Consider the following 23,953-nt stretch of genomic DNA (forward strand, 5'->3'; position numbering starts at 1 on the left):
TGTCCAGCTCTTTGCACCCCCATGGACTATAGCTGCTCAGACTAGTTCATTCATGAGATTTTTGAGGCAAACATACTCGAGTGGGTTGCCATGCCCTTCTCCAGGGGATTTTCCTGATCCAGGTATAGAACCTGGGTCTCCTGCATTGCAAGTGGATTCTTTACTATCTGAACCACCAGGGAACACATAATTCTCTATAGTGAAGTCGTTCAGTCATGTCCGACTCTTTGCCACCCATGGACTTAGCCTACCAGGCTTCTCCATCCATGGGATTTTCCAGGCAAGAATACTGGAGTGGGTTGCCATTTCCTTCTCCAGGATATCTTCCTGACCCAGGGATTGAACCTGGGTCTCCTGCATTGTAGACAGATGCTTTTTTTTTTTTTTTTTTACCATCTGAGCCACAATAATTCTCTATAGATACTTGCTGAATATTAATAACATAAAACTATAATGCTCACAGTAGATAAGTTCCTTTCTAATTCATTGATATAATGGGATTCTCAGGTGACTTAGTCGTAAAGAATTCACCTGCCATTGCAGAAGACACAGGAAATGTGGGTTTGATCCTTGAGTTGGAAGATCCCCTGGAGTAGGAAATGACAATCCACTCACGTATTCTTCTATGGACAGATGAGCCTGGTGGGCTCCAGTCCATGGATTGCAAAGAGTCAGACATGAGCTACTGACTAAGCACACATGCATATTCATGATAATAGAGAATGTTTGTATGGGCTTAATAGTTTTCAAGGTGTTTCCCGTCACAGTGGTGTTTTTGAAATTGTAAGCACTGTATAACAATTTGTATTAATATCCAAATACAAATGATTGTGGTAACATAGCATATAGAATTCCTACCTTTTTAAAAAAAATTTAATTTGGTAGCCTTCCTTGTCTTTCTATCTTATCTTTAGAACCCAGTAGGGGTGAGGATAGAGTGTGGACAGCAACTCCACGTGCTGTTGTTGGTTCTTAATTATGGGTCTATCCGTTCTATTATACTTTATTGGAGAGGCTAAGTTCACTAATTTAAAATAAAAGCTGGATGACAACCAACCAAGTAAGGTGTCCTGATTTGTCCAAGACTGTCCTTAGTTTTAAATTTGAAAAATCCAGCATCCCATGAACCTCCTGAATTCTGAGCAACTGGGATAGCTGGTCATCAAAATCCAAAGGTCAATTTAATGTGGTTATGAATATTTGTCCCCAAATAGAGCATCTCAAAGTTAAATGTAGAATAAATATACAGATAATGATCAACTTCATTTTGCTTTGGGTTCAAACTAGAAGGTAAGTTCTCTCACTATTCTATTGGAAAATGCTGCTGAGTCTTCGTAAACTTGCCTATTTTGCTTCCCCTGTTGAGATTTTTTTATTTGTTTATTTTAATTTGAGGCTAATTACTTTACCATATTGTAGTGGGTTTTGCCATACACTGACGTGAATCAGCCATAGGTTTACATGTGTTCCCCATCCTGAACCCCCCTCCCACCTCCCTTCCCATCCCATCCCTCTGGGTCATCTCAGTGCACCAGCCCTGAGCATCCTGTCTCATGCATCGAACCTGGACTGGTGATCTGTTTCACATATGATAATATACATGTTTCAGTGCTATTCTCTCAGATCATCCCACCCTCGCCTTCTCCCATATAGTCCAAAAGACTGTTCTATACATCTGTGTCTCTTTTGCTGTCTCGCATATACGGTTACTGTTCAGTTCAGTTCAGTTCAGTCACTCAGTCGTGTCTGACTCTTTGCAACCCCATGAAGTGCAGCGTGCTAGGCCTCCCTGTCCATTACCAACTCCCAGAGTTCACCCAAACTCGTGTCCATCAAGTCGGTGATGCCATCCAGCCATCTCATCCTCTGTCATCCCCTTCTCCTCCTGCCTCCAATCCCTCTCAGCATCAGAGTCTTTTCCAATGAGTCAACTCTTCACATGCGGTGGCCAAAATATTGGAGTTTCAGCTTTAGCATCATTCCTTCCAAAGAACACCCAGGACTGATCTCCTTTAGAATGGAGTGGTTGGATCTCCTTGCAGTCCAAGAGGGTTATTGTTACCATCTTTCTAAGTTTCATATATATGCATTTATTCTAAATTTTCTAAATTCCATATATATACTATATATACCATATATATAGTATACTGTTTTGGTTTTCTTTCTGGCTTACTTCACTTTGTATAATAGGCTTCAGTTTCATCCACCTCATTAGAACTAATTCAAATGTATTCTTTTTATTAGCTGAGTAATATTCTATTGTGTATATGTACCACAGCTTTCTTATCCATTCGTCTGCTGATGGACATCTAGGTTGTGTCCAGGTCCTGGCTATTATAAACAGTGCTGTGACAAACATTGGGGTACACTTGTCTCTTTCAATTCTGGATTCCTCAGTGTGCATGCCCAGCAGTGAGATTGCTGGGTCATATGGCAGTTCTATTTCCAGTTTTTTAAGGAATCTCCACACTGTTCTCCATAGTGACTGTACTAGTTTGCATTCCCACCAACAGTGTAAGAGGGTTCCCTTTTCTCCACACCCTCTCCAGCATTTATTGGTTGTAGACTTTTGGATAGCAGTCATTCTGACTGCATGAGATGGTACCTCATTGTGGTTTTGATTTGCATTTCTCTGATAATGAGTGATGTTGAGCATCTTTTCATGTGTTTGTTAGCCATCTGTATGTCTTCTTTGGAGAAATGTCTGTTTAGTTCTTTGGCCCATTTTTTGATTGGATCATTTATTTTCTGGAATTGAGCTGCAGGAGTTGCTTGTATATTTTTTAGATTAATTCTTTGTCAGTTGCTTCATTTGCTATTATTTTCCCCCATTCTGAAGGCTGTCTTTTCACTTTGCTTATAGTTTCCTTCATTGTGCAAAAGCTTTTAAGTTTAATTAGATCCCATTTGTTTATTTTTGCTTTTATTTCCATTACTCTGGGAGGTGGGTCATAGAGGATCCTGCTGTGATTTATGTCGGAGAATGTTTTGCCTATGTTCTCCTCTGGGAGTTTTATAGTTTCTGGTCTTACATTTAGATCTTTAATCCATTTTGAGTTTATTTTTGTGTGTGGTGTTAGAAAGTGATCTAGTTTCATTCTTTTACAAGTGGTTGACCAGTTTTCCCAGCACCACTTGTTAAAGAGATTGTCTTTTCTCTATTGTATATTCTTGCCTCCTCTGTCAAAGATAAGGTGTCCATAAGTGTGTTGATTTATCTCTGGGCTTTCTATTTTGTTCCATTGATCTATATTTCTGTCTTTGTGCCAGTACCATACTCTCTTGATGACTGTAGCATCGTAGTAGAGCCTGAAGTCAGGCAGTTGATTCCTCCTGTTCCATTCTTCTTTCTCAAGATTGCTTTGGCTATTCAAGGTTTTTTGTATTTCCATACAAATTGTGAAATCATTTGTTCTAGTTCTGTGAAAAATACCGTTGGTAGCTTGATAGGGAAATGGCAACCCACTCCAGTGTTCTTGCCTGGAGAATCCCAGGGACGGGGGAGCCTGATGGGTGGCTGTCTATGGGGTCGCACAGAGTCGGACACAACTGAAGCGACTTAGCAGCAGCAACAGCAGCTTGATAGGGATTGCATTGAATCTAGATTGCTTTGGGTAGTATACTCATTTTCACTGTATTGATTCTTCTGATCCATGAACATGGTGTATTTCTCCATCAATTTGTGTCCTCTTTGATTTCTTTCACCAGTGTTTTATAGTTTTTTATATATAGGTGTTTAGTTTCTTTAGGTAGATATATTCCTAAGTATTTTATTCTTTTCATGGTGAATGGAATTGTTTCCTTAATTTCTCTTTCTGTTTTCTCATTGTTAGTGTATAGAATGCAAGGGATTTCTGTGTGTTAATTTTATATCCTGCAACTTTACTATATTCATTGATTAGTTCTAGTAATTTTCTGGTAGAGTCTTTAGGGTTTTCTGTGTAGAGGATCATGTCATCTGCAAACAGTGAGCGTTTTACTTCTTCTTTTCCAATTTGGATTCCTTTTATTTCTTTTTCTGCTCTGATTGCTGAGGCCAAAACTTCCAAAACTATGCTAAATAGTAGTGGTGAGAGTGGGTGCCCTTGCCTTTTTCCTGACTTTAGGGGAAATGCTTTCCATTTTTCACCATTGAGGATAATGTTTGCTGTGGGTTTGTCATATATAGCTTTTATTATGTTGAGTTATGTTCATTCTATTCATGCTTTCTGGAGGGTTTTTGTCATAAATGGATCCTGTTGAGATTTTAATATGTACAGTGAAAAATGAAGATATAAATGTCAGAGCATTAACAAGTGACATCTCCCAAATGCCTAGAGTTTCTGACCAAGTTAGAAAAAAAGGCACTGAAGTTCACAATTGTCAAAATGAATGCTGTTTTGCCCTTGTTAAGAAAGATTTTATCATGGAAGGGGATTTTACAGGGCCAGTTCAGGTGGCTCCCTGTAACCTTTTATATAGTACCTAGTATCTAGCATCTAGTACCTAGTACAATGGCAACACCTAGTACCTTTTCCTAGTTCTTACCTCTTTATGCATGGTATCTTTACTTAGTATTAATGATAATAAAATTTTCCCTACTAAAAACAAAGTAAACTATATTAAGGACCCCTAGATGGTATTAGCTTTCTATACCAATAGATGTTCAACAGGATTTATCTATTATCCCTATTGCATACCTAAAAAGTAAGTATTATTAATCCTTGTGAGAAAATTCAGAAATAGTATCTGAACTCTGGTCCAATACATTCCGACTGAAAACAGTCTATAGTTGATACTGAGGTTGCTTATCATGAACATAGATACTTTGAGTCACTAAAAAATCCTTTTAGTATAGAACTGTCTCTCTTCTCCCAGCCATACCTTTTGCTATCAGACTTGATGAGAATTTCCAGGTAAGAAGGGGCCAGATCATTTTGGCTGTGCGATTTTCAGTGGTTTAAAAATAGTCACACTATTTGCAGCACAGGAGTAACTGCTTTAGTGAAATGCTTCCAAATAGATTTTAATTTGCTTATGAGTTCTTGGAATACAGTCCATACTGATGTGTATTAGCTCACTCACTCTCAAGTTTTGTTTTATAGTGTAGGCTTGTGGGGGTAATTAGCCTCCCTCTCTTAGCACCTCATTCCAAACTTCTTCATCATTCACTAAGTTCTCAGTCCTCGGTCTGCACCAGAATGATCTGCAGAAATTTACAAATAAAACACAAACAAATTTCAAGGTCCCATTCCAAACCTACCACACCCATTGATTTTAAAGGTGGAAATTATTATTTTTCAAAAAAAAAAATCACAGGTAATTCTGATGCAGAATTAACATTGAAGACTGATGCATTCTTTTTTTAATTAAGTTTTTTTTTTTTAACATGGACCTTTAAAAAAAAAGTCTTCATTGAATTTGTTACAATATTGCTTCTGTTTTAGGTTTAGTGTTTTGGCCACAAGGCATCTGAGATCTTAGCTCCCTGACCAAGGATGGAACCACACCCTCTGTAGTGGAAGGTGAAATCCTAACCATTCAGCCACCAGGGAAGTCACAAGGGTTGACGCATTCTTCACGCAACACATGGTTTCTTGTTGGGATAAGAATCTTGAAGAAGAATGATATATTTTAGTTGATTGGTTGAGATGTTGATTAGAGGACATCTGTCCCAGTTTGTCAGATGTTAATCTCAATGGACAGTCTCATTCACTTACATCCTATCACTTTTATTTTCATTTCTCTTCACCATCTTAGAATACTCTGGATATTCTGTCCTGGTCAAAAGGTGTTAGCTCATTCTTGAAGTAGGGCTCAATAGCTCTCTTTTTAGTAAAGAGAGCAAGGAGTTTGCCTGCAGTGAGCAGAAGAGAGTGAGAGAGAAGAGTATGCAGAGGACAGCATACTCTGCTGTGAGAGGTGGAGTTTAACCAAGGAGGAACCAGCATTCCAGAATCCACCTAGAGGCCTCCAGTGGCCAGGCAGGGACAGCCCCATTTAAATACTATGCAGACGTGTGTGCTCAGTTGTGTCCAACTCCTTGTGACCCCATGGCTTCCCAGATAGCACAGTGGTAATGAATCTGCCTTCCAATGCAGGAGACATGGGTTTAATCTCTGAGTCAGGAAGATCTCCGAGAGAAGGAAATGGCAACCGACTCCAGTATTCTTGCCTGGAAATTCCATGGACAGAGGAGTCTGGTGGGCTACAGTCCATGGGGTCACTAACAGTAGGAAATGACTGAGTATGCATGTACATAAATACTATGGCTTTCTGCATACACTGCCTTAAAGCACAGTACCCAGAATCTCAGCAGAGAAAGCCCACTTTAGGATTTAAATTAAGAACAGAAGTTTTAACATAACTCTTGAGCAAAAGCAGAAATTCAGTTAAATTGTCATCATGCTCTAAGTCTGGGCTAGAGAAAGTTCTTTTGATGCTATGTAGGTTTCAGGCATTAAATCAATCAAAACAGTGCACAGATCATGAACCCAAAGGCAGCAGTCTGATAAGATGTTAAAGAGAAATTATGACAATAATAATGATATTAACACATAATATTCTGCAAGTCTTTACTATGATAGACTTTCTTCCAAACATCTCACATGCATTGTATCAATATTTCTGATTATTTGAAGTAGTGACTATTACTATCCCCATCACGTAGATGAGGCTTTTGAGGCTCCAAGAGTTCAAAGCATTTGTCTGAGGTTGCATAGCAAGGGAGAGTCAGAGAGGGGATCCAAGTATAAATCTGACTTACTTCAAAAGTTTATAGTTCTATTTCTTTTGCTTGCTTCCAAAAGACTGTTTTATTAAGCATGGATATCTGAGAAAGTTAGTTCAACAACTTACTGCAATTTTAAGAAAGAATTTTCAGTATAAAAGGGCTTCAAGAACCCAACCGAGAAAGAATTATTACTGAATTATCTGAAAGACCTTTCACTCGTCATTCTGAAACATGCACCCAAGAGAAAATATTATACACAGTCTTACATGTTACTAAACTCTCCGTTATGTATCTGTTTGTTGATTTTCTAAATGGGTTCCTACAACAAGCAACCTTCTCCCTGCTTGCCTGTTTTTTGTTTTTTTTTTCTCCAAGTGATAGCCTCTCAATCTGAAGGAAAGTATGTTTTTCAAGTCAGATATTTATGTCTGTGTGAGATTACTTACATTGTCTCAGTTCTCTAATAAACAGAATTGATAGTATTGGGATGAACTTCTAACAAATTCCAAACAATATGCTTCCCAGGCCTATAGCTTTTCTCTGACAGCTCACCAAGATGGTAGATTTAACAGTTCCATAAATTTGTGTAATGGTAAACAAATGACTAATAAATGTCTGGATGTTCAAGGAAAACATTCAAATGAACATATTGCAGAAATAAATAAATGGCCATTAAAAGCTTAACAGTGACTGTCATAATGTTAACCCATAGCCTGGGAAGACATGGTGGTTTGGGAAAATAAATGGACAAATGGACAAATTATTAATGGCTGTGCTTTTAAAAAATGGATGTTTATTCAACAATATAAATAGGACCTAAGTCCAAAGAGGAAGTCTCTCAGCTTCTGGCAATAGCTATCATAATCTTATAATAATCAAATAATAGAACCGCAAGCTCCAGTAAGTTTCAACAAGTGGTCTATTCTGCCCCTTTAAATCCTCTATATTGTAGTTTTTTAAAATGTTCTTTTTGTCTCTGGGGGAGCCAGTTCAAGACCTACTCTGATAATAAGTTGCACCACCCTAATAGTTTGGAAAATATTATATATTAAATAATAAAATATCCTTCCTGCTTGCCGTCATTTAATCAACCATTTCACCTTCATTCTCTTTTTTGTAGTCTCTCTTGTATCCATGCCATGTCCAACATTCCAGACTAATGTCACACCCCTGCTCACCAAAGAATTTTTGATAGTATACTAGGTTGACACTCTTGCTTCTTAAATCCTTCTCTTCATTAACCCTTCCCCATGCTAGCTTTCCCAAGTCAAGTCTCTAATTCCATTTCTCCCTTGCTCAAAAATATTCAATGTCTGAAGACAGACTAAAATCCTAAAAGCTTAGTTTGAAAAGAAACACCATCAATAACTCAAACTGTTTTTATGTGAAAATTAGGAGTCTTCAGGTGGCAAGTGAAAATCTAATTTAAGAGGCTAAGGCCAAAAAAAAAAAAAAAAAGGAAGAAAGAAAGAAAGAAGGGGGAAAGAAAAAAGAAAGAAATGGAGGAAGGGGTTAATTTATTAACTTCAGTGTTGGCCTCAGCCAGGGCCAGCTCCAGCTCCAAGTGTTTCAGTGATGTCACTGGATTCGTTCCTAGTCCTTCCTTTGGCTCAGCTTCTCCTCTGCTGGATTTACTTGCAGGAAACCTCTCCAAAAGAGAAAAAAGAATGACTGCCAGCACCTCTGGCCTCAGATCCCATCCTATAGTAACCCCAGGGGAAGTGATGCCTCTTTCAAAATAATGCCAACCGAAGTCCAAGGCTGCTAGTTTTTTTTCCCCTGAATCCACCACTATTGCCAGGAGGAAGAGATACACTGGCTGCTCCAGCCTAAATCACTTGCCCAATTTATGAGACTAGAATTACATCAGCCACACCCCCTTCAGAAGGGCTGGGAGCAGGAGAGGGATGGTTCCCCAAAGAAAAACTGTAAATATTATGACATAAAAGAGATACAGATCTTGGTCGGTGAAGAACAACAGATATCCATTGTCTCTTTCTACTCTTCTTTCCCTCGACCTTACCTCACACTTGTATAATCGAAAGGGAGTTGATTTAGGTCATACCTGAATGGTCTAGTGGTTTTCCCCACTTTCTTCAATTTAAGTCTGAATTTGGCAATAAGGAGTTTGTGATCTGAGCCACAGGCAGCTCCCGATCTTGTTTTTGCTGACTGTATAGAGCTTCTCTAACTTTGGCTGCAAAGAATATAATCAATCTGATTTCGGAGTTGACCATCTGGTGATGTCCATGTGTAGAGTCTTCTCTTGTGTTGTTGGAAGAGGGTGTTCACTATGCCAGTGTGTTCTTTTGGCAAAACCCTATTAGCCTGTGTCCTGCTTCATTCTGTACTCCAAGGCCAAATTTGCCTGTTACTCCAGGTGTTTCTTGACTTCCTACTTTTGCATTCCAGTCCCCTATGATGATAAGGGAGTGGTATAATCTTTGGGGGGTGTTAGGTCTTGTAGGTCTTCATAGAACCATTCAACTTCAGCTTCTTCAGCATTATTGGTCGGGGCATAGACTTGGATTACTGTAATATTGGAAATGAACAAAGATCATTCTGTTGTTTTTGAGATTGCATCCAAGTAATGTATTTTGGACTCTTTTGTTGACTATGATGGTCACTCCATTTCTTCAAAGGGATTCTTGCTCACAGTTGTAGATGCAATGGTCATCTGAGTTGAATTCACCCATTCCAGTCCATTTTAGTTCACCGATTCCTAAAATGTTGATGTTCACTCTTTGCCATCTCCTGTTTGACCACTTCCAATTTATCTTGATTCATTGACCTAACATTCCAGGTTCCTATGCAATATTGCTCTTTACAGCATCGAACTTGACTTCCATCACCAGTCACATCCACAACTGGGTGTTGTTTTTGCTTTGGCTCTGTCTCTTCATTCTTTCTGGAGTTATTTCTCCACTGATCTCCAGTAGCATATTGGGCACCTACCGACCTGGGGAGTTCATCTTTCAGTGTCCTATCTTTTTGCCTTTTCATACTATTCATGGGGTTCTCAAGGCAAGAATGCTGAAGTGGTTTGCCATTCCCTTCTCCAGTGGACCACATTTTGTCAGAACTCACCACCATGACCCATCCGTCTTGGGTGGCCCTAGATGGCATGGCTCATAGTTTCATTGAGTTAGACAAGGCTGTGGTCCATGTGATCAGATTGGTTAGTTTTCTGTGATTGTGGTTTTCAGTCTTTCTGCCCTCTGATTGGGAAGGATAAGGTTTGTGGAAGCTTCCTGATGGGAGAGACTGACTGAGGGGGAAACTGGGTCTTGTTCTGATGGACAGGGCCATGTTCAGTAAATCTTTAATCCAATTTTCTGCTGAAGGGCAGGGCTGTGTTCCCTCCCTGTTATTTGACCTGAGGCCAAACTATGGTGGAGGTAATGAAGATAATGGCTACCTCCTTCAAAATGTCCCATGTATGCACTGCTACACTCAGTGCCCCCAACACTGCAGCAGGCCTCCGCCTAAATCAAATCCCTTAGGATTATACAGTGGAAATGACAAATAGATTCAAGGGATTAGATCTGATAGACAGAATGCCTGAGGAACTATGGATGGAGGTTCCTGACATTGTACAGGAGTCAGGGGTCAAGGTCATCCCCAAGAAAAAGAAATGCAAAAAGGCAAAAAGGTTGTCTGAAGAGGCCTTACAAAGAGCTATGAAAAGAAGAGAAGCTAAAGGAAAAGGAGAAAAGGAAAGATACACTCATTTGAATGAAGAGTTCCAAAGAACAGCAAGGAAAGATAAGAAAGCCTTCTTCAGTGATCAATGCAAAGAAAAAGAGGAAAACAACAGAATGGGAAAGACTAGAGATCATTTCAAGAAAATTAGAGATACCAAGGGAACATTTCATGCAAAGATGGGCATAACAAAGGACTGAAATGGGATGGACCTAACAGAAGCAGAAGATATTAAGAAGCGGTGGCAAGAGTACACAGAAGAACTGTACTAAAAAGATCTTCATGACCTGGATAATCACGATGGTGTGATCACTCACCTAGAGCCAGACATCCTGTCATGTGAAGTCAAATGGGCCTTAGAAATCATCACTATGAACAAAGCTAGTGGAGGTGATGGAATTCCAGTTGAGCTATTTCAAATCCTAAAAGATGATGATATGAAAGTGCTGTACTCAATATGCCAGCAAATTTGGAAAACTCAGCAGTAGTCACGGGGCTGGAAAAGGTCAGTTTTCATTCCAATCCCTAAGAAAGGCAATGCCAAAGAATGCTCAACTACTGCACAGTTGCACTCATCTCACATGCTAGCAAAGTAATGCTCAAAATTCTACAAGCCAGGCTTCAACAGTACATGAACCATGAACTTACAGATGTTCAAGCTGGCTTTAGAAAAGGCAGAGGAACCAGAGATCAAATTGCCAACATCTGCTGGATCATGGAAAAAGCAAGAGAGTTCCAGAAAAACATCTACTTCTGCTTTATTGACTATTGCAAAGCCTTTGACTGTGTGGATCACAACAAAATGGAGAATTCTTAAAGAGATGGGAATACCAGACCACCTGACCTGCCTCTTGAGAAATCTGTATGCAGGTCAAGAATCAACAGTTAGAACTGGACATAAAACAGGCTGGTTCCAAATCGGGAAAGGAGGACGTCAAGGCTATATATTGTCATCCTGCTTATTTAACTTATATGCAGAGTACATCATGTGAAATGCTGGGCTGGATGAAGCACAAGCTGGAATCAAGATTGCTGGGAGAAATATCAATAACCTCAGATATGCAGTTGCAGACATCACCCTTATGGCAGAAAGCAAAGGAGAACTAAAGAACTTCTGGATGAAAGTGAAAGAGGAAAGTGAAAAAGTCAGCTTAAAACTGAACATTCAGAAGACTAAGATCATGGCATCCAGTCCCATCAATTCCTGGCAAATAAATGGGGAAACAATGGAAACAGTGAGATAATTTATTTATCTGTGCTTCAAAAATCACTGCAGATGGTGACTGCAGCCATGAAATTGAAAGATGCTTGCTCCTTGGAAGAAAAGTTATGACCAACCTAGACAGCATATTAAAAAGCAGAGACATTACTTTGCCAACAAAATTCCATCTGGTCAAAAGTATGGTTTTTCCAGTTGTCATGTATGAATGTGAGTGTTGGGCTATAAAGAAAGCTAAGCACCAAAGAATTGATGGTTTTGAACTGTGGTGTTGGAGAAGACTCTTGAGAGTCCCTTGGAAAGCAAGGAGATCCAACCAGTCCATCCTAAAGAAAATCAGTCCAGAATATTCATTGGAAGGATGGATGCTGAAGCTGAAACTCCAATACTTTGGCCACTTCATGCGAAGAACTGGCTCATTGAAAAAGACCTGGATGCTGGGAAAGATTGAAGGTGGCAGGAGAAGGGTACAACAGAGAATGAGGTGCTTGGATAATATCACCGACTCAATGAACCTGAGTCTGAATAAACTCCAAGAATTGGCGATGGATAAGGAGGCCTGGGGTGCTACAGTCCATGGGGTTGCCAAGAGTTGGACACGACTGAGTGACTGAACTGAACTGAACTGAGTTACCTCACACATATTGTGTGATCAAGCCAAACAAAAATGTCCAGTGTTCTCCATATTTCTCTGTCAGTGTTTCTTTCATTATTAGGTTTTCACAGAATCTAATTCCTCAATAGTATTGATAAATTGGAGTTTATCAATGTATCACAAAATGCTAAAATGATTTATTAATAGAGCTGCCAAACGAAACTATAAGATATCCAGTTAAATTTGAATTTCATATAAATAGTAGTATTTTTAGATCAGCATGTTCCAATATTGCATGGGATATAGTTTTACTAAAAAGTATTTGCTGTTTAATCTGAAATTTAAACTTAATTGGATGTTTCTGTATTTTTATTTGCTCAATCTTATCACCCTATTATCTAAGAAAATACACAGATTTTCCAAATTTATTTGATCTGAGATTTTTTTTTCTCAAACTCTTCCTAGATAAGTGTTGCACAGCTTGCTTCAAGAGAAGCTATGGTAACTCATATCTCAATAATTTAATGAAAATTCAGCATTCTATCACATGTACACTCATTTCACACCATGTGTAGTTTTCTTAGCCATTGCCCTATGAAGCGAAATTATTTTCATTGAACAAAGAGCTGGAAGAAGGAGAAAACACTTGAAATGCAAAATATATTACCCCCAAATAGAAATTGATGTCTGATGAGCAATACAAAAAGAAATCGGCATTTATTCATATACTTGCCCCTGACTTGTTGCGCGTGAATAAAGCTGATGAAAAAATACTTCCAAGATGTAAGAACAAGTATATTCTTAAAAAAATGAGACCTACCAAGTGATGAAAACGTTTATATCTCTCCCTTTTACATTGCACTGAAAACAGAGATCCATCAGCCACCTCTTAGCCATGATGTGTTATGTCAAAAAGATTCACTACAGGCTATCTGCACATGTAATTTAAACCATCCAATAAATTAAAAGTGTGTGTGTATGTGTGTGCATATGAAAAAGCCTGTGGCAGATACCTTTCCAAAATTATCACTAGGAAAGATATTTGTTTAAAAGAACATTCATATGTAGGGTTTTCCTTTCTTTATTATTTTCCTCTGTGTTATGGAAGTTACCTAATATCACATCTGGAAATGGAAATGTCTGGGAGAAATGTCACTCATTGCAGAGGGCAAGAAGCAGAAACCTGAGATAAATGTGCCTCTGTCAAACGGAAGCAGACAAAATTACTGTCGGAAAGAAGCCAGACATCCCCTAGTACTCTTTCAGATAATATATTATAAATGCCAAAACTTTCATCAAATAAATAATAAAATAGACATTTAATCCATTTATACATGGATAGTTTAAATACAAAAGAGAAATATAAAAGAATAAGATTTCTAAGAAAAACCTATGTTCTTTTTTGTCTTAATTTCCTATTTTGGTCAGTAAATTGTCCTTGATAGATACTGGGGGGAACTCTGTGATTCCTGCATGCTCCGAAAGTCTTTTGATTCTAAGAGAAGAATCATGCAGATGGTTTTTTACATCCATGGGATGAGGGCTTAGAAAGTGATAGTATGTAGAAGTGCCTGTGATTAAACCTATACATTTGTTTCAACTTCCTTCTTTGACTTTCTAAGTTCTGTATTCTACTCATCACCTGCTCCTGAGCCTGTCCTTTTGTTTACTGCTTTGGTTCATTTTGACTTGGTTGTTTTATTGTTGGAGTTCTTTCTATGTCATTACAAAAGAAGATACCTAGTAAGCAAGACTTCCACAAGACTTTCCTATGGAAAGGTGTATTCTAATACATTCATATTTTAATGTTCCACTATTATTATAGAATACTTTACTAGATGATTCATCCTTTCATTAATTATCACATGGAAGAAGAAACAAAGTTCTTTGAAAAAACAAAATCTGTGTAGAAGGACAACTAAATTTTTGCAAAAATTTTTCAAAACTAGAGCTATAAGAGATTATTCTTTCAAGAATCACAGAGATAAAGGAAATCTGCCTTCCATTAATTTTGCATTTTGAGTAAATTTTTCTAGCATACAACAAGGTCCTTGAGGGAAAGGATTCAGTTCAGTTCAGTTCAGTTGCTCAGTCATGTCTGACTCTTTGTGACCCCATGAATCACAGCACGCCAGGCCTCCCTGTCCATCACCATCTCCCAGAGTTCACTCAGACTCACGTCCATCAAGTCGGTGATGCCATCCAGCCATCTCATCCTCTGTCGTCCCCTTCTCCTCCTACCCCCAATCCCTCCCAGCATCAGAGTCTTTTCCAATGAATCAACTCTTCGCATGAGGTGGCCAAAGTACTGGAGTTTCAGCTTCAGCATCATTTCTTCCAAAGAAATCCCAGGGCTGATCTTTAGAATGGCCTGGTTGGATCACCTTGCAGTCCAAGGGACTCTCAAGAGGCTTCTCCAACCACAGTTCAAAAACAATTCTTCAGTGCTCAGGTTTCTTGACAGTGCAACTCTCACATCCATACATGACTACTGGAAAAACCATAGCCTTGACTAGATGGAGCTTTGTTGGCAAAGTAATGTCTCTGCTTTTGAATATGCTATCTAGGTTGGTCATAACTTTTCTTCCAAGGAGTAAGCGTCTTTTAATTTCACGTCATGGAAAGGATTATATCTGCATTAATCAGTATTAACATAGTCTTTGTCACAAAGTAGGCACCTGTGAATAAAAAATTGTTACATGAATCAATGAATTAATGACATGGAACATAGAATGGTTTCTTATGGCAAAATAAATCTAAATAATTTTTTTTTCTGTAAAGAGAAAGTTTTAATGTATCCAAGTAATTATTGTTGGATAGGTTACCTAGGTTATGTGTCAACACTGACTTAGGTTTTACTTTTTCTATATCATTGTTCTCAACTCTCAGTCTATCTACTTCTAATTGGCATTTCTAAGACAGAAAACACAAAATCATACAGAAAACAAAAAAATACTCAAAGTGATTTTAATTCTGTCCACCAATGGTGTTGACTTGGAAACTTTTTCCTGGACTACTTAAAGCAAACAATTGCTAAAAGTACCAATCCATTTTTCAAATATAACTCTATAAGTTATCATAATTATTATCTTCATTTATATTGTTTCAGAAGATTTTGATAATATGTTTATCAATTGATATATATGTGCACATTTTTTTATTTGTAGGAACAGTCCAGTGAATGTACTGAGTGATAAAATTAATGCATATTGTTAATTAATTGTTACTTCAGGTGATCCAAGTCAACGTTTTCCCTAGTCATTAGGCACCAGTGTTAACACAATCACTTTCATTTAAAAAAAATCATTAAAGTAGTACTTTGTTTGAGGGCTTCTACTGCATAAATATGAGTTGTAATACTAAGGTTACTATCAGAGAAAATAATTGTTTATGTTCTGTGGAAATTAGTAATCTTCATTAATGTAAGCAGACTTCATGGCTATTTCTAAGACATTAAAAACAGCTTTAATGCTTCAGTATACTGTCTATTTTCATTTGTGGGAAAAAAACTTAAGTAAATGTCAATATTTATTTTGGAGAATTTGAGTGAATATCAAGGTAAATATTGAGTTGCAGAGAAAGCAGCTTTCTAAAGTAAAAATTGAATTCTTATATGTTTAGTAACAAAGTTTATGTTTTAAAAATCAGTTGGCATACATTATTTATTATATATTGGCATATATTATTAATTACCAATGGACTTATATTATTTATCAGTTTTTTTATTTTTAAGAAATGTTTGCTCTCTGGCATGGATGCCCAATTACATAAAGTAAGGAAGTGATGGACTGCCCAGACCATGACTTCACATTTCTTTTTAGTACAGGAAACATTTCTTAAATGTTTCAAATTCTAAAGATCCAAACATCTCTAATGGAGGCAAGTAAATATGAGGCAGCACAAAAAGCAAAATCAAAAAAAGATTAAGCAAGCAAGAAAATAATGAAAACATTTGGAGTCTCACAGATTCAGATTAAATTACTGCTCTCCCATTTACAGCTGGGTGGCAATGGACAATTCACTTATCTAGGTTAAGTAATCTGTAAAATAGAAATATGAATGTTGATCCCATAATAACTGTGAAAATGGAATCTGATAATAAAATGCCTGACTCTGAAACTCACTCCTCACCCTACCACTCAAATTACTTAATGGATTTAGGTTTTAGGATGCCCATTTTGGTCTCCCTGGTGGTCCAGTGGTTTAGAATCCACCTTGCAATGCAGGGGACACAGGATTCTTGCTCCGGGAATTTCCCACATGACTCAAGGCAACTCAATCTGTGCACAGCAACTACTAAGCCTATGCCCTAGAGCCCATGAGCTGCAACTAAGGAAGCCCATGTGCCCTATAGCCCTTGCTCCACAACATTGCTCTCACCACAATGGGAAACCTCTGTACCACAACTAGAGAGTAGCCCCTACTTGCTGCAACTAGAGAAAGCCCATGAGCAGCAGCAAAGACCCAGTGCAGCCAAAAAAAAAAAAAAAAAAATAGAAAGCCCATCTTGCCAAAATGAAAAATACTGCTAAACACAGAGTTACTATGTGACCCACAAATTCCAGTCCTAGATATTGTACTCAGGATAATAGAAAATATATTTCAACACAAAAACCTGTATGTAAATGTTTATAGGTTGTTTACAACAGGCAAAAAGTGGAAAAATCAAATGTTCATCAACTGATGAGTGGATAAATAAAATTTAATATATCATACAATAAATATTATACAGTAATAAAAGAGAATGAAGTCCTAATATTTGTCATAACATGGGTGAAGTTTAAAAATGTTATGCTGAGTGAAAGCCAGGCACAAGAGACTACATGCTGTGCTATTCCATTTATAACAAATCTCCAGAATACATAAATCTATAGATACAGAAAGTAGATTAGCAGTTTCCAGAGGGGGGGGAGGTGAGGCATATAAAATGGAGAGTGACTATTAACGGAATCAGGGGTTTTATTTTTTTGGAGGATCATGAAAATACTCTGGGGTTTTCCAGGTGGTGCCAGTGGTAAAGAACCTGCCTACCAATGCAGGAGACCTAAGAGATGCAGGTTGGAACCCTGGGGTCTGGAACATCCCCTGCAGGAGGGCATGGCACACTCACTCCAGTATTCTTGCCTGGAGAATCCCATGGACAGAGGAGCTTGGTGGACTACAGTCCATGGGGTTGCCGAGAGTGACACATGACTGAAGTAACTTAGCACTCATGAAAATACTCTGAAATTGGACAGTGGTAATGGCTGTATAACTACATAAATATACTAAAAATTAAAGAATTATATGCTTCAAGAGAGTGAATTTTATGGTATGTGAATCATCTCTCAGAAAAAAAAGTAGAATATTCAATGTCACACCTCACCTATGGGACCACATATTATTTCTCACAGCAAATAATCAATAATCCTTAAACCCTCTTTCAAAAATAAATAAATAAATAAATAAAAGTCAGGGGTTTCAAAACCCATGCAACAACAGATATTTCTAAAATTTTTTTAAATCTTTCATAATAAACAAAGGATAGTTTTCTTTTTATAGATGCTTTCAGCAAATCCATGTCACCTCTCAAATTATGCAGATGTCTAAACATGACCATGTACAGCAAAAGTAGATAAACAGAAATAGATTACTGGGGGACCAAAAGAGCACCTCTTCCACCTGTTGATGGAAATGTTCCCAAATATGGAGATGAGTAAACTTGTGTCTCCCCAAAACAGCTTTCCCATCCCCAAATTTCATGTACCTTTTCTTTTGCCTAAAGACCTGCCATGGGCAAAGAATGGGGTGACCCCAAAAGCACTGATGTTCACCCACATCCACCTGCATCACTGAAGCTAACTGATTCTGTTTCACATATTAACTATGAGATGGGAGAGTGGAGGCTTAGAGTGGGATGTTATCTGCCCCCAGGCCCCCAGTTAGGAGCTCTCAGAGGCAATGTTCCACCAACCCACAGTTACCTGTGAAGGACAGCTTCTCCCCTCACAGCACTGCTTCCAGGGAACACTCTTTAATAGTGTAGCTGATGAGAGAGAATCATTAGAAAGTAATGGTCATAGGCAAAACACTCTCTGACATAAATCACAGCAGGATCCTCTATGACCCATCTCCTAGAATATTGGAAATAAAAGCAAAAATAAACAAATGGGACCTAATTAAACTTAAAAGCTTCTGCATAACAAAGGAAATTCTAAAAGACAGGCTTCAGAATGGGAGAAAATAATAGCAAATGAAGCAACTGACAAACAACTAATCTCAAAAATATACAAGCAACTCCTGCAGCTCAATTCCAGAAAAATAAATGACCCAATCAAAAAATGGGCCAAAGAACTAAACAGACATTTCTCCAAAGAAGACATACAGATGGCTAACAAACACATGGAAAGATGCTCAACATCACTCATTATCAGAGAAATGCAAATCAAAACCACAATGAGGTACCATTTCACACCAGTCAGAATGGCTGCAATCCAAAAGTCTACAAACAACAAATGCTGGAGAGGGTGTGGAGAAAAGGGAACCCTCTTACACTGCTGGTGGGAATGCAAACTAGTACAGCCACTATGGAGAACAGTGTGGAGATTCCTTAAAAAACTGGAAATAGAACTGCCTTATGACCCAGCAATCCTACTACTGTGTATCCCTCAGGCATACACACCGAGGAAACCAGAATTGAAAGAGACACATGTACCCCAATGTTCATCGCAGCACTGTTTATAATAGCCAGGACCTGGAAGCAACCTAGATGTCCATCAGCAGATGAATGGATAAGAAAGCTGTGGTACATATACATAATGGAGTATTACTCAGCCATTGAAAAGAATACATTTGAATCAGTTCTAATGAGGTGGATGAAACTGGAGCCTATTATACAGAGTGAAGCAAGCCAGAAAGAAAAACACCAATACAGTAGACTAATGCATATGTATGGAATTTAGAAAGATGGTAATGATAACCCTGTATGTGAGACAGCAAAAGAGACACAGATGTATAGAACAGTCTTATGGACTCTGTGGGAGAGGGAGAGGGTGGGATGATTTGGGAGAATGGCATTGAAACATGTATAATATCATATAAGAAGTGAATCACCAGTCCAGGTTCGATGCATGATACAGGATGCTCGGGGCTGGTGCACTGGGATGACCCAGAGGGATGGTATGGGGAGGGAGGTGGGAGGGGGGTTCAGGATGGGGAACACGTGTACACCCGTGGCAGATTCATGTTGATGTATGGCAAAACCAATACAATATTGTAAAGTAATTAGCCTCCAATTAAAATAAATAAATTTATATTTTAAAAAAAGAAAATAGTGATCAAATGGATGGGACTGAGCTGCCGAGGTTTGAAGTCATCTTTGCCACTTTCTAACTGGGTTTGATCGGGCATAAAATGGGCCTCTAACAGGATTGTTATGAGGCTGAAATGGTTAATCATTCCTCAACATTCAACAAATACACACTGAGTACTTGTTTTGTGTCGGCTGTATTTTAGATACTGCGGATAAAGTAGTAACCAAAAGCAACCAAAAAACACTAAGATTCTACTCTCATTTTTTCTTTTTTTGCAATTAAGGGTATTAAATGAAATAAATATAGTATGTGGTATATTCATTGTCAATAGTGCTATTATTACAGAAGAAGCTAAGGCACCCTGAATATGGCAGCATATGTAAAAAGATGATTAGGGTGCCTTTCAGACGAAGACTAAAATTAGCAAGTACTATTGTGTTCAAGAACAGAAATGTTCATTCCAAATGTGCTGTAAAATGCTTTACCTATAACCTCATGATGCCATGGATTCCAAGAAAATACAAGCAAAATATAAAAACAAAACAAACAAACAAAAATCTGGTGCAGAGAGACAACTATAAAGGAAGAAACGAGATGGTCTCTGCCTTTTGACTGAATTTGGAGATAAGTCCTTCCCAGGAGTTGACAGAGGGCCATTGCTCATAAAGCTGGCCCCAATGTGTTCTCAGATTATGTGCTCTTCATCTGCATAGCTGTCCTTGGGTATCAGCAGAGTGGAAGAGAAGAAAGACTGAACATTTTCAGGGGCAGAGCTCAATTCTGCAGGAAGTGCTCACTGGTTCTGTCAGTGTCAGGAAATCGAGTAGAAAGACGTTGGCATTTCTCAATCTCTTAAAGCCACAATCCTGGGAGGGTGTGAGTGCTGCAAGGGTAGCTCCTGACTCCTAACTTGTGGTTCTGCTTTGAATCCTGTGTGCATGTGTGCTCAGCATCTGACTCTTTGGGACCCAACTGATGATAGTCCACCAGGCTCCTCTGTCCATGGGATTTTCCAGGCAAATATACTGGAGTGGGTTGCCATTTCCTTCAGTAGGGGATCTTCCCAATCCAGGGATCAAACCCACATCGCCTGTGTCTCCTGCATCGGCAGGCAGGTTCTTTACCACTGAGCCACTGGGGAAGCCTGCTTTGGGTACTAGCTGTCTGGAAAAGGCCCATCACAGGACGGTTCTGCAAAGCAGATGCAAAAAGTGGTGCAGCTTCCTTCTTTCCTTCAGGCTTGGGAGATAGGAAATAGGAGGAGAGCTGAAGCTTAAAAGAACAAACAGAATCTCTGAGAGCAGTAGTTCTCAAACTGAGATGCACATTGAGAGAATCTGAAAAGTTTTAAAAAGGCAATGATGTCTGCATTTCCTCCCCAGAGGTTCTGATTTGATTGGTCTTGGATGTGGGACCTGGACACTGGGATATTTCAGAGGTGCTGAGGTGATTTTTATGTGTAGCCAAAAATAAAACTAACTGACCTAAAATAAAGATTAAAGTGAAAGAACACCTGTGGTAAAAGACATGTGGAACTCTGTTAAAGGGTCAACGATTTAAGCAGCAAATAACACCAGGTAAAGGAAGGGGTTGGGGATATGGGGAGAAGTTCCTGCAAAATCATGCAAGAGAAACTGAGATTGGTAAGAAGTAAACTGAGTTGCATGGAAAAGGAGTGATTATATTACTGTGAATCATGTAATATGTATTTTTTAAAACTGCAATGATTGCTTACATATGTATAACTATTTTAATAGATTATTCCAGTTTTTAAGAAAAAACAATATTGAGTGCATTATTCCTTTCTCATTTGACCACAGTGACTCTGTGTCCTAAGTTGCTTCAATCATGTCCAACTCTCTGCGACCCCGTGGACTGTAGTCCACCAGGATCCTCTGTTCATGGGATTCTCGTGCCTTCCTCCAAGGGATCTTCCCAACCCAGGGATCAAAGCCATGTCTCTTTCATCTCCTGCATTGGCAAGTGGGTTCTTTACCACTAGCGCCATCTGGGAAGTCCATGCCCCCTCCTCCCAAGATGTCCATGTCCTAATCTCTGAAACCAAGCAACATGCTATTTCACATGGCAAAAGTAACTTTGCCTCTGGGACTCAACTGAGGATCTTAGAATAGGAAGATTATCCAGGATTAACCAGTGGGTCAAATATAATCACAGGATCTTTGTAAGAAGAAGGCAAGTGGGTCACAATCAGAAAAAGGAGATGACAATGAAAACAGAGGTTGGGGTGACATTTTTTGAGATGGAGGAAGGACCGTGAAACCAGAAATGCTAGCAGCATCTAAATGCTGAAAAAGACAAGGAAATGGATATTCTGCTGGACCCTTTCACCACCTGATAGCACCCTGATTTGAGCCTTGTAAGTCATTTTTGACTTCTGACTTCCAAAAACTGTAATAAGTTCATGTTGTTTGAAGCCACTAAATTGGTGGTGATTTCTTACAACAGGAACAGGGAACAAATGCCCTATGTTCTTTAGGAAGACTAGCTCTTTAGACCACAAAGCTGTCTCCCCACTTCCAAAGGGCATCCATTTACTTTGAAGCTAATAAGCAAATTGCAGCCGTAGAGTTCAGGAGGAAACAGACAGTGGAGTGCTAGCTGAGCCAGGCAACCCAATAAAATGCTGGCCAAGGTCCAAACATCCCAGTCATTGTAGAAGAGCCCAGGACTTGGATTCAGTGCAGTTATTTAGGATAAAATGCACCTGGAAACAAATTCCTTTAGAGCAAACTTACCAGCCATGCCAAATCTCCTGCAGGTCTTCAGACCTTACCAGAAGAGGTTCTAGAGGCTTTCCAACTTGGCTGCACAGTGGAATAATCCCTGAGGAGCTTTGAAACAGCCGGATGCCTAGGCCACACCCTAAACAAATGAAATCTGAAACTCTGGGGGTGGGACCAGTAATCTAGGTTTTAACAAATCCTCCCTAGCAGTGGTTCTCAATATTAATGCACATACTAATTACCTTAGGATTCTGATTAAAAAACAAACAAACAAACAAAAAAAAAACAAGTTTCTGTGCTTCTAAGAAGCACCCAGGTGGTGCCAGTGACAATATCTTTGATTAGCTAGCCCACCAGGCTCTTCTGTCCATGGAATTCTCCAGGCAAGAATGCTGGACTGGGTTGCCATTCCATTCTCCAGGGCATCTTCCCGATGCAGGGATCAAACCCAGGTCTCCCTCATTGCAGACATCTTCTTTACTGTCCGAGCCACCAGGGAAGCCTAGCAGGTTGACATAACATCCTGTTTTCCTCTGTGAGACCTTCCTCAGGTAACTGACAATCCAAGAAGAATTTAAATGGCAGGCTTCAAGATCATTGTGTGCGAGTTGCTGGTAGAAAGGTGCATATCACTGCACTTAGGTCTGTACTTCTTTTGGCCTGTTCTGCTTATTGTCTAACAGTATAAACACTAGTGTCTAGCTACCAGCTATCCATTTCTGCTGAAAGCCAAGAAACTACCAAGGTATTTTTTAATCTTATAATATGTAGGCACATATAGCATTGAAGAATCTTCAAATTCATTCTTCTGTTGGTTCTCTATCCCTCAGATATCAGTTTCATAAAGAAAAAAGAAACTCAATTGTATTCCAAGTGGCAATACATAATACAGGAAATTAAAAGCTGATACAAATATTGAAGGAGTTGGGAAAGCTGCTGCCTGAGTTCCTGACATCAAGAATTTATCATATCTAAAGGAAAATGATGATGGTCTTGGTTGCCCGTGGAACCCATGTCTGTGATTTCCAGGGGTCTGCTGAAAATCTGATGTGGATTACAGGAACCTCAGGAGAGTTTTTTGCCTTTTCATACTGGTCATGGGGTTCTCAAGACAAGAGTACTAGAGTGGTTTGCCATCTCCTCCTCCAGTCAGTTCAGTTCAATCAACCAGTTGTGTCTGACTATTTGTGACCCCATGGACTGCAGCATGCCAGGCTTCCCCGTCCATCACCAACTCTTGGAGCCTATTCAAATTTGCATCCATCGAGCTGGTGATGCCATCCAACCATCTCATCATCTGTCGTCTCCTCCTCCTCCTGCCCTTGATCTTTCCCAGCATCAGGGTCTTTTCCAATGAGTCATTTTTTTTGCATCAGGTGGCCAAAGTATGGGAGCTTCAGCTTCAGCATCAGTCCTTCCAATGAATATTCAGTACTGGTTTCCTTTAGGACTGACTGGTTGCATCTCCTTGCAGTCCAAGGGACTCTCAAGAGTCTTCTCCAACACCACAGTTCAAAAGCATGAATTCTTCAGTATTCAGCTTTCTTTTTAGTCCAACTCTCACATCCGTACATGACTACTAGAAAAACCATAGTTTTGACTAGATGGAATTTTGTTGGTAAAGTAATGTCTCTGCTTTTTAATATGCTGTTTAGGTTGGTCATAGCTTTTTTGCAGTCACCATCTGCA

The 23,953-nt window shown here is 39.0% G+C and overlaps 1 long non-coding RNA gene across 1 annotated transcript in view; it reads right to left on the reverse strand.

Moving 5' to 3' along the window:
- The window catches only part of LOC132657164 (uncharacterized), a 61,227-nt gene extending 38,868 nt beyond the window's left edge, over nt 1-22,359 (reverse strand). Inside the window, exon 1 of the long non-coding RNA XR_009594938.1 lies at nt 22,277-22,359. This is a non-coding gene — a long non-coding RNA (uncharacterized LOC132657164). The remainder of the gene's footprint in view (nt 1-22,276) is intronic.
- Between the last annotated feature and the right edge of the window lie 1,594 nt (nt 22,360-23,953).

Source organism: Ovis aries, chromosome 9 (genome assembly GCF_016772045.2).
Source record: "Ovis aries strain OAR_USU_Benz2616 breed Rambouillet chromosome 9, ARS-UI_Ramb_v3.0, whole genome shotgun sequence".
NCBI classification, from domain to species: domain Eukaryota; kingdom Metazoa; phylum Chordata; class Mammalia; order Artiodactyla; family Bovidae; genus Ovis; species Ovis aries.